The sequence below is a fragment of the Eurosta solidaginis genome, chromosome 1 (genome assembly GCF_040869045.1).
Source record: "Eurosta solidaginis isolate ZX-2024a chromosome 1, ASM4086904v1, whole genome shotgun sequence".
NCBI lineage: Eukaryota > Metazoa > Arthropoda > Insecta > Diptera > Tephritidae > Eurosta > Eurosta solidaginis.
The window spans coordinates 111061370-111073723 of NC_090319.1; the positions used below are offsets into that span (position 1 = coordinate 111061370).

The following is a 12354-nucleotide window of genomic DNA, read 5'->3' on the forward strand; positions in this document are numbered from 1 at the left end:
CGTGAGTCAATGCATGTGATACCGTCTCTGCAAATGTTGGCTTTGGGTTTGCGTATGTGGCTCGCTTCGTTTCGACGTCCCGTATGCCATTTATAAATCTCTGAATTTTTACTCTTTCGGTGTATTCCACGGGTGCGTCGGCATTCGCCAAATGTGCAAGCCTTTCGACATCTTACGTAAACTCCTGCAAAGTCTCATTAGCTTTTCGGTAGCGGTTTTGCAACTCTATTTGGTGTATCTGCTTCCTGTGTTCGCTTCCGTATCGCCTCTCTAGTGCGCTCATCAATGTTTCGTAGTTGTTCCGCTCTCCCTCGGGAATAGTCTGTAGGATTTCAGCAGCAGATCCTTTCAATGCCACGAATAGTGCAGCAACTTTATCTTCCGAACTCCAGTTGTTCACTGCTGCGGTCTTCTCAAACTGAATCTTAAACACCTGGAAAGGAACAGAGCCGTCAAAAGATGGAGTTTTTACCTTCATATTGCTTGCTGAAACAACTTGGCGAATTAGTTGCAATTCCTGTATATGACCTCTCAAAGCATCCACCTCTGCCTCGAATTTTTCTTCAAACTGCGTTATTTTCTCGTCCATACGCGCTTCGAGTTTTGATGATATACGTGCCTCTTGCTCTTTCAGTTGTGTTTCCATCTTTGATGTAATCTGTGTCGACATTTCTGAAATACGTGTCTCATGTGATTCCAGCTGGGATGCCATATATGCCTTCTGCTCTTCCAGTTGAGATGACATTTGCGATGACATTTTTGAAATACGTGCCTCCTGCGCTTCCATCTTGGATGTTAAACGTGTCTCCTGTGCTTCCATCTTGGATGTTATACGTGTCTCCTGCGATTCCAATTGTGATGACATATACGTTTTCTGTTCTTCTTGTTGAGATGACATTGTCGATGTTTGAGCAGATACTGCAGCCAAAATCATGTTCAAGTCTGTGCTCGTAACTGTCTGCGATGTTTCGTTTTTCTCTTCAATTTTTGTTGTTGTCTCGTCCCCATCAGAATAAAAGACATACTCGTCCACATCAATTCCTTCTGCTTCCATTGCCCCTCGTAGCCGTGCCTGAAGTTCGAGTTTAACGCCGCTTGAATTCAATCCACGGCTCTCCAACTCCTTCTTCAGTTGCTGGATCTTAAGTTCACTTAACTTTGCCATGTCCTTGTTGTCTTCTGGAATTTATTCAACAATTCCTCTTCTGACACCAATTGTAACGAATTTGCTTGCAAATCTTCTTATTTGCCTTTTGCTAAGTTCGTATCACTAAACTGTTGAATAAATAACTCCAATATTGAATAATGGAATAATGGCCTTTATTAAGGTACTTCACAATAACACTTATAATTTGCAATTAGCTGGCTTAATAACCAAACTGATAGCTTAAATGAAACTGACTTTCAAAATAATACTGCTATTGCTCGCTAGATTTCGTCTTAATCGAAACTGATTGACAACTCAAATCAAACTGAATTCCAGCGCTTCTACAATTGTCGCCTTTTATACTCTTTGATTTCAACCTTCGCATCTTCTAGGTGCTTCCAGAATCTACTAGTCCGGCAGCTCTCAAACTTCTCAGCTGTAACTACAATTGCACCATTTTATAGTTTTTCTCATTGCATAATTATAGGAGTATCTCAGATATATGCATGTGTTTGTGCATTGACTCTCCGCCGCTCGTATACGTACATGGTACATATGTGTAGACGCAGTTATTGTTTCGTTTATGTAGATACATAATGATTGAATTATTGATGTGCATTCACGTCACTGCTTAGCATCGGCTTAGAGACGATAGCATCGCTCACTGCTGCTAACATTCCTTACAATATGTTAATTTTTCTTCGAGTTATGGCTCCCGAAACATAGAAAATTGCTTAGTCATAAAAGGGGCAGTGCCACGCCCATTTTTTTAAATTTGAAGTTTTTCTTATTTATTGTTATAAATACACTTAGGAAATGAAATACCATTGATATAAAACTCATTTTTGCAAAGATATAGCTTATTTTATTGGTCCACGATTATTTTAAAAATCTTGTATATAAAAGTGGGCGTGGTCCTTAACCGATGTCGTTAATTTGTCTTCAAAGCATATCTTAAAGTAAAGTCAACCTCTGTGAAGGATTTCGTTATGATAGGTTTAACGATTTTTGATTTATAATTAATAATATTTGTAAAATTGATTTTATCCACCCCAATTTTAAAATGTTTTTTTTCAAATTTTTATTAAGAGTCTCAATATCAGTCCACACGTAAAATTTCAACATTCTAGGTGTATTATTTACTTAATAATCAGGTTTTTGTGTTTTCCAAAATGTTATATATATAAAAAGTGGGCGTGGTTATCTTCCGATTTCGCTCATTTTCAATACCAATCTATTCTGGGTCCAGATAAGCTCGTGTACCAAATTTGGTAAAGATATCTCAATATTTACTCAAGTTATCGTGTTAACGGACACACGGACGGACGGACATGGCTCAATCAAATGTTTTTCGATACTGATGATTTTGATATATGGAAGTCTATATGTACCTCGATTCCTTTATACCTGTACAACCAACCGTTACCCAATCAAAGTTAAAATACTCTGTGTGCAAAGCACTCTGAGTATAAAAATTAGTAACATATTCGACAAATAGTAAGTCATTTACTCAAATGAAACAAAAAATAAGTAAAGTATCTGAAAAGTTAATAAACTCTCCAACTTAAATATTTATAAGTGATGGATATAGCGAGAAACTGAAAACGAATTGTTTTTGTTGCATAGGCATATTGATAAGGATTTTAGATTCAATTTCGAGCTCAAGGCCTAAACCAATAATTTTTATGATAACTATTGTTTAAAACTAATTCGTTGGCTTGGTATGGTTGTGGCTCCGGTGTTATGATATCACACCATTGACCAACTGCATTCCTTGCGTTCCAATGAACAGTGAACCAGATTAAAAATTTAATATGCAAATGCAAAAAACAAGGTGAACCATATGAAAAAATTTGTTGTTGCATTTGCATGTTAAATTTTTATCCGTATCTGGGTCACGCTTCATTGGAACATCACAAATGACTACCATAAGGTTTGTTGGATCAGCTGCTTTATATTGCAAGTTTTAGTCACCCTGATGTGGTGAAAACGAATATTTTAAATAAAGCAATAAGAAGAATTGCTATCCTCCAATCATGGCTCAATTATATAGCTGGCTCATTTCGTCAGCTGATTTAGCTCTTTTCAGTGCACTGGCGTAGGGTTTTTCAAAATTAGAAAAAAATGCAAAATGTAACCAACACTTCGATAATTATTTACTGCCGTGGTTGTCTACTTGATATTAAAGAATATTTTCATATCGCTTTAAGTTATTCTATTAGTTAATGCACATTTGTTCTGTTCTCATTGTGAACTTCACATGTGAAAAATTTCCCATTTTCGAAAAATTACCCTAACCGTCAACAGATTTTTTTCCACGTGAATGTATAGAATTTGTTCGCAAAACTGAAAGTGGGGAACAACACTCGATAAAATGTAAGGATTGTTTATTGCTTATTAAACTTAGTTAAGAATTATTTTATACTAGAAGACCCGGCAGACGTTGTCCTGCCCTAAATTTGGCCAATCTGCATACATTTTAATAAGCTTTTCCGTCTGACCACATTTTGGCCTATATCCCGAGACCATAGTCACCCAGGGGTATGAAAATTACCCTCTAATAAAGCACTCATCAACAGCTTACATTTGATATCCACATTTTATAAACACATTTTAGGGGTACCCGGGTCCTCGTTTTCGCCTACATCTCGAGACCCTAGTCACCCAGGGGTATGAAAATTACCCTCTACTAAAGCTCTCATCAACAGCTTTCCTTCGATATCAATATTCTATAAACACATTCTAGGTGTACCCGGGTCCACTTTTTGGCATATAGCTCGAGACCCTAGTCACCCAAGGGTATTAAAATTACCCTCTACTAAAGCACTCATCAACAGCTTTAATCTGATATCAATATTCTATAAACAGATTCTAGGGGTACCCGGGTCCACTTTTTGGCCTATATCTCGAGACCCTAGTCACCCAGGGATATGAGAATTACCCTCTACTAAAGCACTCATCAACAGCTTTAATCTGATATCAATATTCTATAAACAGATTCTAGGGGTACCCGGGTCCACTTTTTGGCCTATAGCTCGAGACCCTAGTCACCCAGGGGTATGAAAATTACCCCCTACTAAAGCACTCGTCAACAGCTTTCATCTTATAGCCATATTCTATACACACATTCTAGGGGTACCCAGGTCCACGTTTTGGCCTATATCTCGAGACCCGAGACACCCAGGGGTATGAAAATTACCCTCTACTAAAGCACTCATCAAGAGCTTTCATTTGAAATGCATATTCTAGGGGTACCCGGGTCCACGTTTTGGCCTATATCTCGGGACCCTAGTCACCCAGGGGTATGAAAATTACCCTCTACTGAAGCACTCACCAACAGCTTTTATTTGATATCCATATTCTATAAACACACCCTATTGGTACCCGGGTCCACGTTTTGGCCTATATCTCGAGACCCTAGTCACCCAGGGGTATGAAAATTACCCTCTACTAAAGCACTCATCAACAGCTTTCATATGATATCCATATTCTATAAACACACTCTAGGGGTACCCGGGTCCACGTTTTGGCCTATATCTCGTGGAAATATGCTGTTTTGAGTATTTTCCCGGCAAGTATTCGAATTTTTCTCACCTTTTAAACCTTCCCTAGACCTCCACGAATAATTCAAGACCAAGATAAGATAAATCCGTTCAACCGTTCTCGAGTTTTAGCGAGACTAACGAACAGCAATTCATTTTTATATATGTGGAGTACCCTAATAGTCAGCATAACAGCTCTGCATATTCTGTACAAACATTTTACATATTCGCTTCGTATTGCAAATTTAACTCTCTTTTCTTAAACTTGTTTACATAGTCACCTTTTCAATTAACTTTTTCCAGTACATAGCAATAGCATATAGACCTAGAGGTAACCAAATTCTTTTATGCTATAACCTTCGTGAAATATGAACAGTAATTTTATCAGGCCACTTGATTTTTGTCCTCTAAATACGTCGGACGTTTTACAAAAGTATTTTGTTAAAATAAAGCATAATTTTTGTTTAACCTAAAAGGTAAACCGTGCAAGTGTTTTTATTACGGCAAAAAAAGGTAAAGTCAACCGTTCCAACTTCGAAAGCATCAATTTGGTAAGGATTTAGTTCGATTGAATCCTACAAGTGGTGACCCCGCAAAAATTGTCGTTGCAACGATTTCGAACACGTACTAGTAAGCGAATCTAGCATAAAGCACAAGGATGCCAAACGATAGCGGAATTTCTTCGGCACCAACGGCTAACACGCCACCACAGAACTCCAACAATTCCATCCACACAACGCCGCTAGTCGAAAGACAAGCTGCTGCAGCTTACGCCCGGCTACCAATCCCTGCCATGTCCAGTAATAATATTGAAGCTTGGTTCACGTCAATGGACTTTTGGTTCACCGCGTCGGGAATCACCTCCGACAAACAGAAGGCGGCAACTGTGTTCGCCGCACTCGATCCAACGGTAATTGGTCAACTATCCGAGGTGATCGCAGCTATGCCACAACAGGATAGATTTGAGTACGTCAAGATTAAAATAATAGAACATTTCGCCGATAGCGAACAAAGGCGCCTAAACCGACTTCTATCCGAACTTCCACTCGGTGATAAAAAACCTTCCGAACTATATTTCGAAATGAAACGCGTCGCCGGAAATACATTAGGAGAAGCCGCCTTAAAAGGCTTGTGGACTAAACGTCTCCCAGAATTTGCGCAACCCGTCGTTGCTGCATCCTCGGGTACTGCTGCGGAATTTACGAAGATTGCGGACTCGATCATCGACGCAGTTACACCGCACCACGTTCATCGAATGGAATCAGGAGTTGCGAGTGAAATAAATCAGCTCCGCTCAACCGTAGAAGACCTCGGCAAGCGTCTCGATAGATTCTCTATACGCTCACGTTCACGCACTCGGCAGAGATCAGCAAGTAAATTTCGACATCGAAGCACAAATCGACCAGAAACAGCCAATCCGAATTCATCAGCTAGTACCCAGTGCTGGTACCACAAAAAGTACGGCACAAACGCTCGTAAGTGCCGCAGCCCGTGCCGCTATAGACATCGCACAGCTGCAGTGACGACAGATAAGGGTGAACAATGACTAGATAATCACGCTGCGGAACCCCGTAATACATTTTAAGGACCTCGCAAAGTATTCCGCCTTCAAGTAAAAGACAATATTTCAAAAACGACATTTCTTATCGATACGGGGGCCGACGTATCGATCCTTCCGCTGACATCGCAACCGTATGACATCCAACCAACTGCCACTAAACTATATGCTGCAAACGGTGCTGCTATCAAAGTCTTAGGTAAGATGAAACTAAAACTTGACCTAGGTCTCCGGCGCGATTTTTTCTGGTCATTTATAATCGCAGATGTCACTCAACCTATCATAGGCGCGGATTTTATCAAATTTTACGATCTCCTCATAGACATGCGTCGAAGTAAACTGATCGACAATACGACGACCTTAGCTACGAATTTATCGCCAACAGTAAAATACAATGTGTTAGAATTAAAGACATTTACGATCGAGGGGGTTTTCAATGAAATTTTAAACGAATTTCCAAGCATCACGAAATTGGCGCTGGATGGCACAAAATCTAAATCAACGGTTTTTCATCGAATTCAAACGACGGGACAGCCAGTGTTCTGTAGGCCTCGCCGTCTTCCGCCCGAAAAATTAGAAGCCGCAAAATCCGAGTTCGAATTTTTGCTCAAGGCGGGAGTGTGCCGCTCATCAAGCAGTAGTTGGTCCAGCCCACTCCATATGGTTAAGAAAGGTGATGGGTCCTGGAGACCATGCGGAGACTATAGAGCTCTAAACGCTCAAACGCTCCCCGATCGATATCCCTTGCCCTATCTAACAGACTTCGCCAATATTTTTTTCGGAAAATCGTTGTTTTCAAAGATCGATCTAAAAAAGGCATTCCACCAGGTGCCAATCCACGCTGACAACGTGCAGAAGACCGCAATAACAACGCCCTTCGGTTTGTATGAGTTTCAATTTATGACATTCGGGCTGTGCAACGCGGCACAAACATTTCAGCGTCTAATCGACGTGGTCCTGCGCGGTTTGGATTTTGTCTTTCCATATATTGACGATATATGTGTGGCGTCAGAGTCGATAGAACAGCATCAGCAACATTTAAGATTACTTTTCCAGCGACTACAGGAAAATAATTTGACAATAAATATTTCCAAATGCGTTTTCGAAAAACCGGAAATAAAATTTCTAGGTCACCTAGTTAATTCCACTGGAATCAAACCGCTACCAGAAAAACTTGCATCGCTGGTAGACTTTCCCAAACCGACTATCGCCAAGAATCTGAAACGCTTTATAGCAATGATCAATTTTTATAGAAAATTCCTTCCTCACGCTGCCGACTACCAGTCTGAATTACAGCAGCTCGTTCGAGGAAATAAGAAAAACGACATGACGGCCCTCGTTTGGAATGCTGAAGCCGAAGATGCGTTTAAACGTTGTAAAGAAGAACTCGCAAACGCGACGCTATTGTTTCACCCATCAGGAAACGCGGAATTGTCACTGCATACCGACGCCTCTGATTTCGCTGTAGGAGCTGCTTTACACCAAATAATTGACGGCAAGTTCCAACCCCTAGCATTTTATTCCAAAAAGCTATCACCAGCACAGCGCAAGTACAGTACGTACGATCGGGAACTAACCGCAATGTATCAAGCTGTGTCACACTTTCGCTACATGATAGAGGGACGACGCTGTCATATACTTACGGATCATCGCCCTCTTGTCTTCGCATTCAGGCAAAAACTGGAAAAAACAGCTCCTCGCCGTGCGCGTCAGCTTGACTACATAGGGCAGTTTACGACAGATATAAGACATATATCGGGAGAAGCTACCATCACGGCAGATCTATTATCTCGAATTCAGTCACTGGGCGAAGTAATCGATTATAATGCCATAGCACAGGCACAGCAAACCGACCCCGAGTTGCAAACGTTTTTGGCATCAGGTACAAACGCTAAATTTTCTTTATCATTAAAACCGTTTATTCCTACAGGAACGAACGTTCAATTAATCTGCGATACGTCTACGCCAAATATTCGTCCATACATTCCAAAAGAATTTCGAAACCAGATATTGTCTAAAATGCACAGCCTGGCACATCCTGGAGTGCGCGCCACTACGAAGATGGTTACAGCTCGATTCGTTTGGAAAGGCATAAAAAAGAGCGTTGCAGATTTCGTCAAAAGATGTGAAGCATGCCAGCGATCAAAGACCCATCGTCACACGAAATCCCCACTGGTCAGATATGCTACACCTCAAGGTAGATTTACGCACATCAATATCGATATAGTCGGACCATTTCCCTTATGCGAAGGACAGCGTTACTGCCTCACTATCATTGATCGTTTTACACGATGGCCGGAAGCGGTCCCCATTCCTGATATGACCGCCGAGACTGTCGTCAAGGCGTTAATAACCGTTTGGATATCGAGATTTGGAGTCCCCGAGCGCATAACGTCGGACCGTGGGCGACAATTTGAATCCGCAATATTTCAGGAGCTTATTTCATCATTGGGAGCAACTCATTTGCGTACTACGTCGTACCACCCCCAATCCAACGGAATAGGCGAACGCTGGCACCGTTGTCTGAAATCAGCAATCCTTTGCCAAGGCTCGAGCAAATGGACGCACTATCTGCCTACGATTTTGCTTGGACTTAGAGTGGCATTCAAACCGGATATCGGCGCATCCCCAGCGGAACTGGTCTACGGTACGACGTTAAAAGTTCCTGGAGAATTTTTCCACCCAACTAGGCCAACAGATGTAACCAGTGATACGGTAGCAGAATTTCGTAAGTCAATGGAAAAGCTTCGGGCTAGTGACACTGCCCACCATTCGCCTCCTACTACGTTTGTGTCACAAAAGTTACAAACCGCAACACACGTTTTTATAAGGAATGATTCCGTGCGACCCGCACTAACTAATCCGTACGACGGACCGTTCGCAGTAACGCATAAAACTCCGAAATATTTTACAGTGCTCATTCGAGGGCAACCACGCAACATAAGCATCGATAGACTAAAACCCGCATTTTTAACAAGCTCCGATTATCAATCTCCGTCAACACTCAGAGGGCCACAACTAGCCCCGGAAATAAACGTATCAAAGACGCCTACGCATAGCTCTATCCGAAACCCTCAGCCAGATAAAAACAGAAACAACGCATCGACGAAAATTACACGAAGTGGTCGACAAGTGAAATTCCCCAGTCGGTACATGTAACTTTCGTCTAGGAGGGGAGTAATGTGGAGTACCCTAATAGTCAGCATAACAGCTCTGCATATTCTGTACAAACATTTTACATATTCGCTTCGTATTGCAAATTTAACTCTCTTTTCTTAAACTTGTTTACATAGTCACCTTTTCAATTAACTTTTTCCAGTACATAGCAATAGCATATAGACCTAGCGGTAACCAAATTCTTTTATGCTGTAACCTTCGTGAAATATGAACAGTAATTTTATCAGGCCACTTGATTTTTGTCCTCTAAATACGTCGAACGTTTTACAAAAGTATTTTGTTAAAATAAAGCATAATTTTTGTTTAACCTAAAAGGTAAACCGTGCAAGTGTTTTTATTACGGTAAAAAAAGGTAAAGTCAACCGTTCCAACTTCGAAAGCATCAATTTGGTAAGGATTTAGTTCGATTGAATCCTACATATATATAGATCACATTAGGTCTATAAACAAAACTCAGTTGACTTTCTTGGTAAGCACTATGGCCGAAAATCCTGAAATAGGAAAGGGCTTCCAAAAAAAAAATAAAGATAAAGTGCTGGCTTTTTGGAAGAAATTGAACAATTCCCTCAATACCATGGGCCCACCATCAAAATCAATCTCCGAATGGAAAAAGGTGACTATCAATGCAATGTGGCTATGGAATGTGCCATAATTTATATAGCCATTGCTTACAGGTTTGGATTGATCAAAAACGATACGTACGAAACAAGGCTGTCGAAAATACCAAAAATAGGAAAAAGACCGGTGCAGGACCTTGCAAGCAACATGTTTTTTTTTGTTTTAGAACAGTCAATTTTGGATATAACTGCGTCAGTAGCAGCTGCGGAAGGTGTCGAAGATGGCAAGCCTTTTGGTTTGAATGCAACGAAATCAACTGGTAAGCAACGTGAAAATAACAGTAGTGACGAAGACAACAGCTCTAGTCTTTTTCCTATTTTTGGTATTTTCGACAGCCTTGTTTCGTACGTATCGTTTTTGATCAATCCAAACCTGTAAGCAATGGCTATATAAATTATAGCACATTCCATAGCCACATTGCATTAATAGTCACCTTTTTCCATTCGGAGATTGATTTTGATGGTGGGCCCATGGTATTGAGGGAATTGTTCAATTTCTTCCAAAAAGCCAGCACTTTATCTTAATTTTTTTTTTTTTGGAAGCCCTTTACTATTTCAGGATTTTCGGCCATAGTGCTTACCACAAAAGTCAACTGAGTTTTCTTTATAGACCTAATGTGATATAAAATAATTCTTAACTAAGTTTAATAAGCAATAAACAATCCTTACATTTTATCGAGTGTTGTTCCCCACTTTGAGTTTTGCGAACAAATTCTATACATTCACGTGGAAAAAAATTGAGAATTGCATTCACGCGAAGTTTACAATAAGGCTGATTATGACAGCGCTTTTTGCTTTGCTTAAATTCTGCAAACTTTGTGTAGCAAGGTATATGTGCGGCAAACACAGTCCTCAAGTTCCAAAGAACAGTGATCCAGCTACCGATAAAAATTTAACATACAATTGCAACAACAAATTGATTCATATGGTTCACCTTGTTTTTGCATTTGCATGTTAAATTTCTATCCTTATCTGGATCATGATTCATTGGAACGCAACAAATGTGTTCGGCCTCATCTGTTAAGCTGCAGTTACCCACCGACGTGTGTAACGTGCGTAAACGTATGCCGTACGTACACACATTTGAGCGAAATTTATGTCCGTAGTGGCAACGAAAAAAATGTTGCCATTGAACTGTTTGAATGCATGCTTATGGAAACATCTACTTTTTCTCTTTTAATTTTTGATGTTGTAAAAGGCTGGAATTAATATTAAATAAGTATAAATAAATTACATATTTATCATCTGCACTTTTACATAATTATTTCGAATTATTTTCGCAATTTTTCAAACTTTAATTAGGTGTTTTTGCATAAAACTGCCAACGATCAAAAATTAGCGCATAAAAGTTTACTAGGCAAATCTGTCTATAGATAGAGCGATCAGCTGACACGTTCTTAAGGAAAAAACCAAAATTGTTTTGATTTCTACGTTCCGGGCTACGTACGTACGTGTGTTGCACGTCGGTGAGTTTTCGTTTACATTGCACATTCATAAGATAGGTCGTGTCAGCTGACACGTTTTTGTACGTGCGTTCGTGGGCAATTGTAGCTTTAGGCGAAGCAACGTAGCGTGTCACTGCGGAATCATACAAGGTGTCAGCACGGTGACATACCTACAAACATAAATAAAATTCCCATGTACTTTGTCTTTGTAAATCGATAGACTAATGTGAAAATAGTACTGCGCCGGAGTTGATGTGTCAAATCATATCAAAAAAGTAAAAACCAGCTGTCAAGCCATGGTAGCGTGATTGTATTTTTATTTCACTTGACAATTCATATCTGTGAATTTTTGAAATAAAAATATATTCAACATTTTCAATTAATTTAAATTTATAGCTAAAAACCTTTTTTATGCAACCCTGTTATGTGCATCAGAACGCATACTATGGCAAATTACTCGATGTTTTCTCAAGGTAGTCGTTGGTTTTTTTATGTCAGATGTATTTATAAAAACGCCTTCTATACATTTTCGTGGGATATTTGTGTTTATTTAAATAATTGCATTAAATTCATTAATTAATTCTCTTTCCAAAAAAAAGTCACTTCCCCGCATAAATATATAAGATGCAGTTAAGGAAACTAACCAAAACTTCCTTGAGAAAACATTCGGCATGAATTCGTTTCTTTGGCAACAACAAAAGTATCGAATGACGCCTCTTTGATTGAGGTAAATTCGGTTATTAAATACAAAAACAAAAACGTTTAAACAGCAATATATCGGCACTCTGATGTTTGGGAATGTACCTTAGCCTTTTGTAGCAATATAGCAGGATTACATATATGTCTTCAACTAAATGAAAAAATAGCT

General features: G+C 39.7%; 1 long non-coding RNA gene across 1 annotated transcript in view; it reads left to right on the forward strand.

Moving 5' to 3' along the window:
* LOC137236730 (uncharacterized) overlaps window positions 1-12354 on the forward strand; it is an 84036-nt gene that overhangs the window by 55551 nt on the left and 16131 nt on the right. The window lies entirely within an intron of this gene.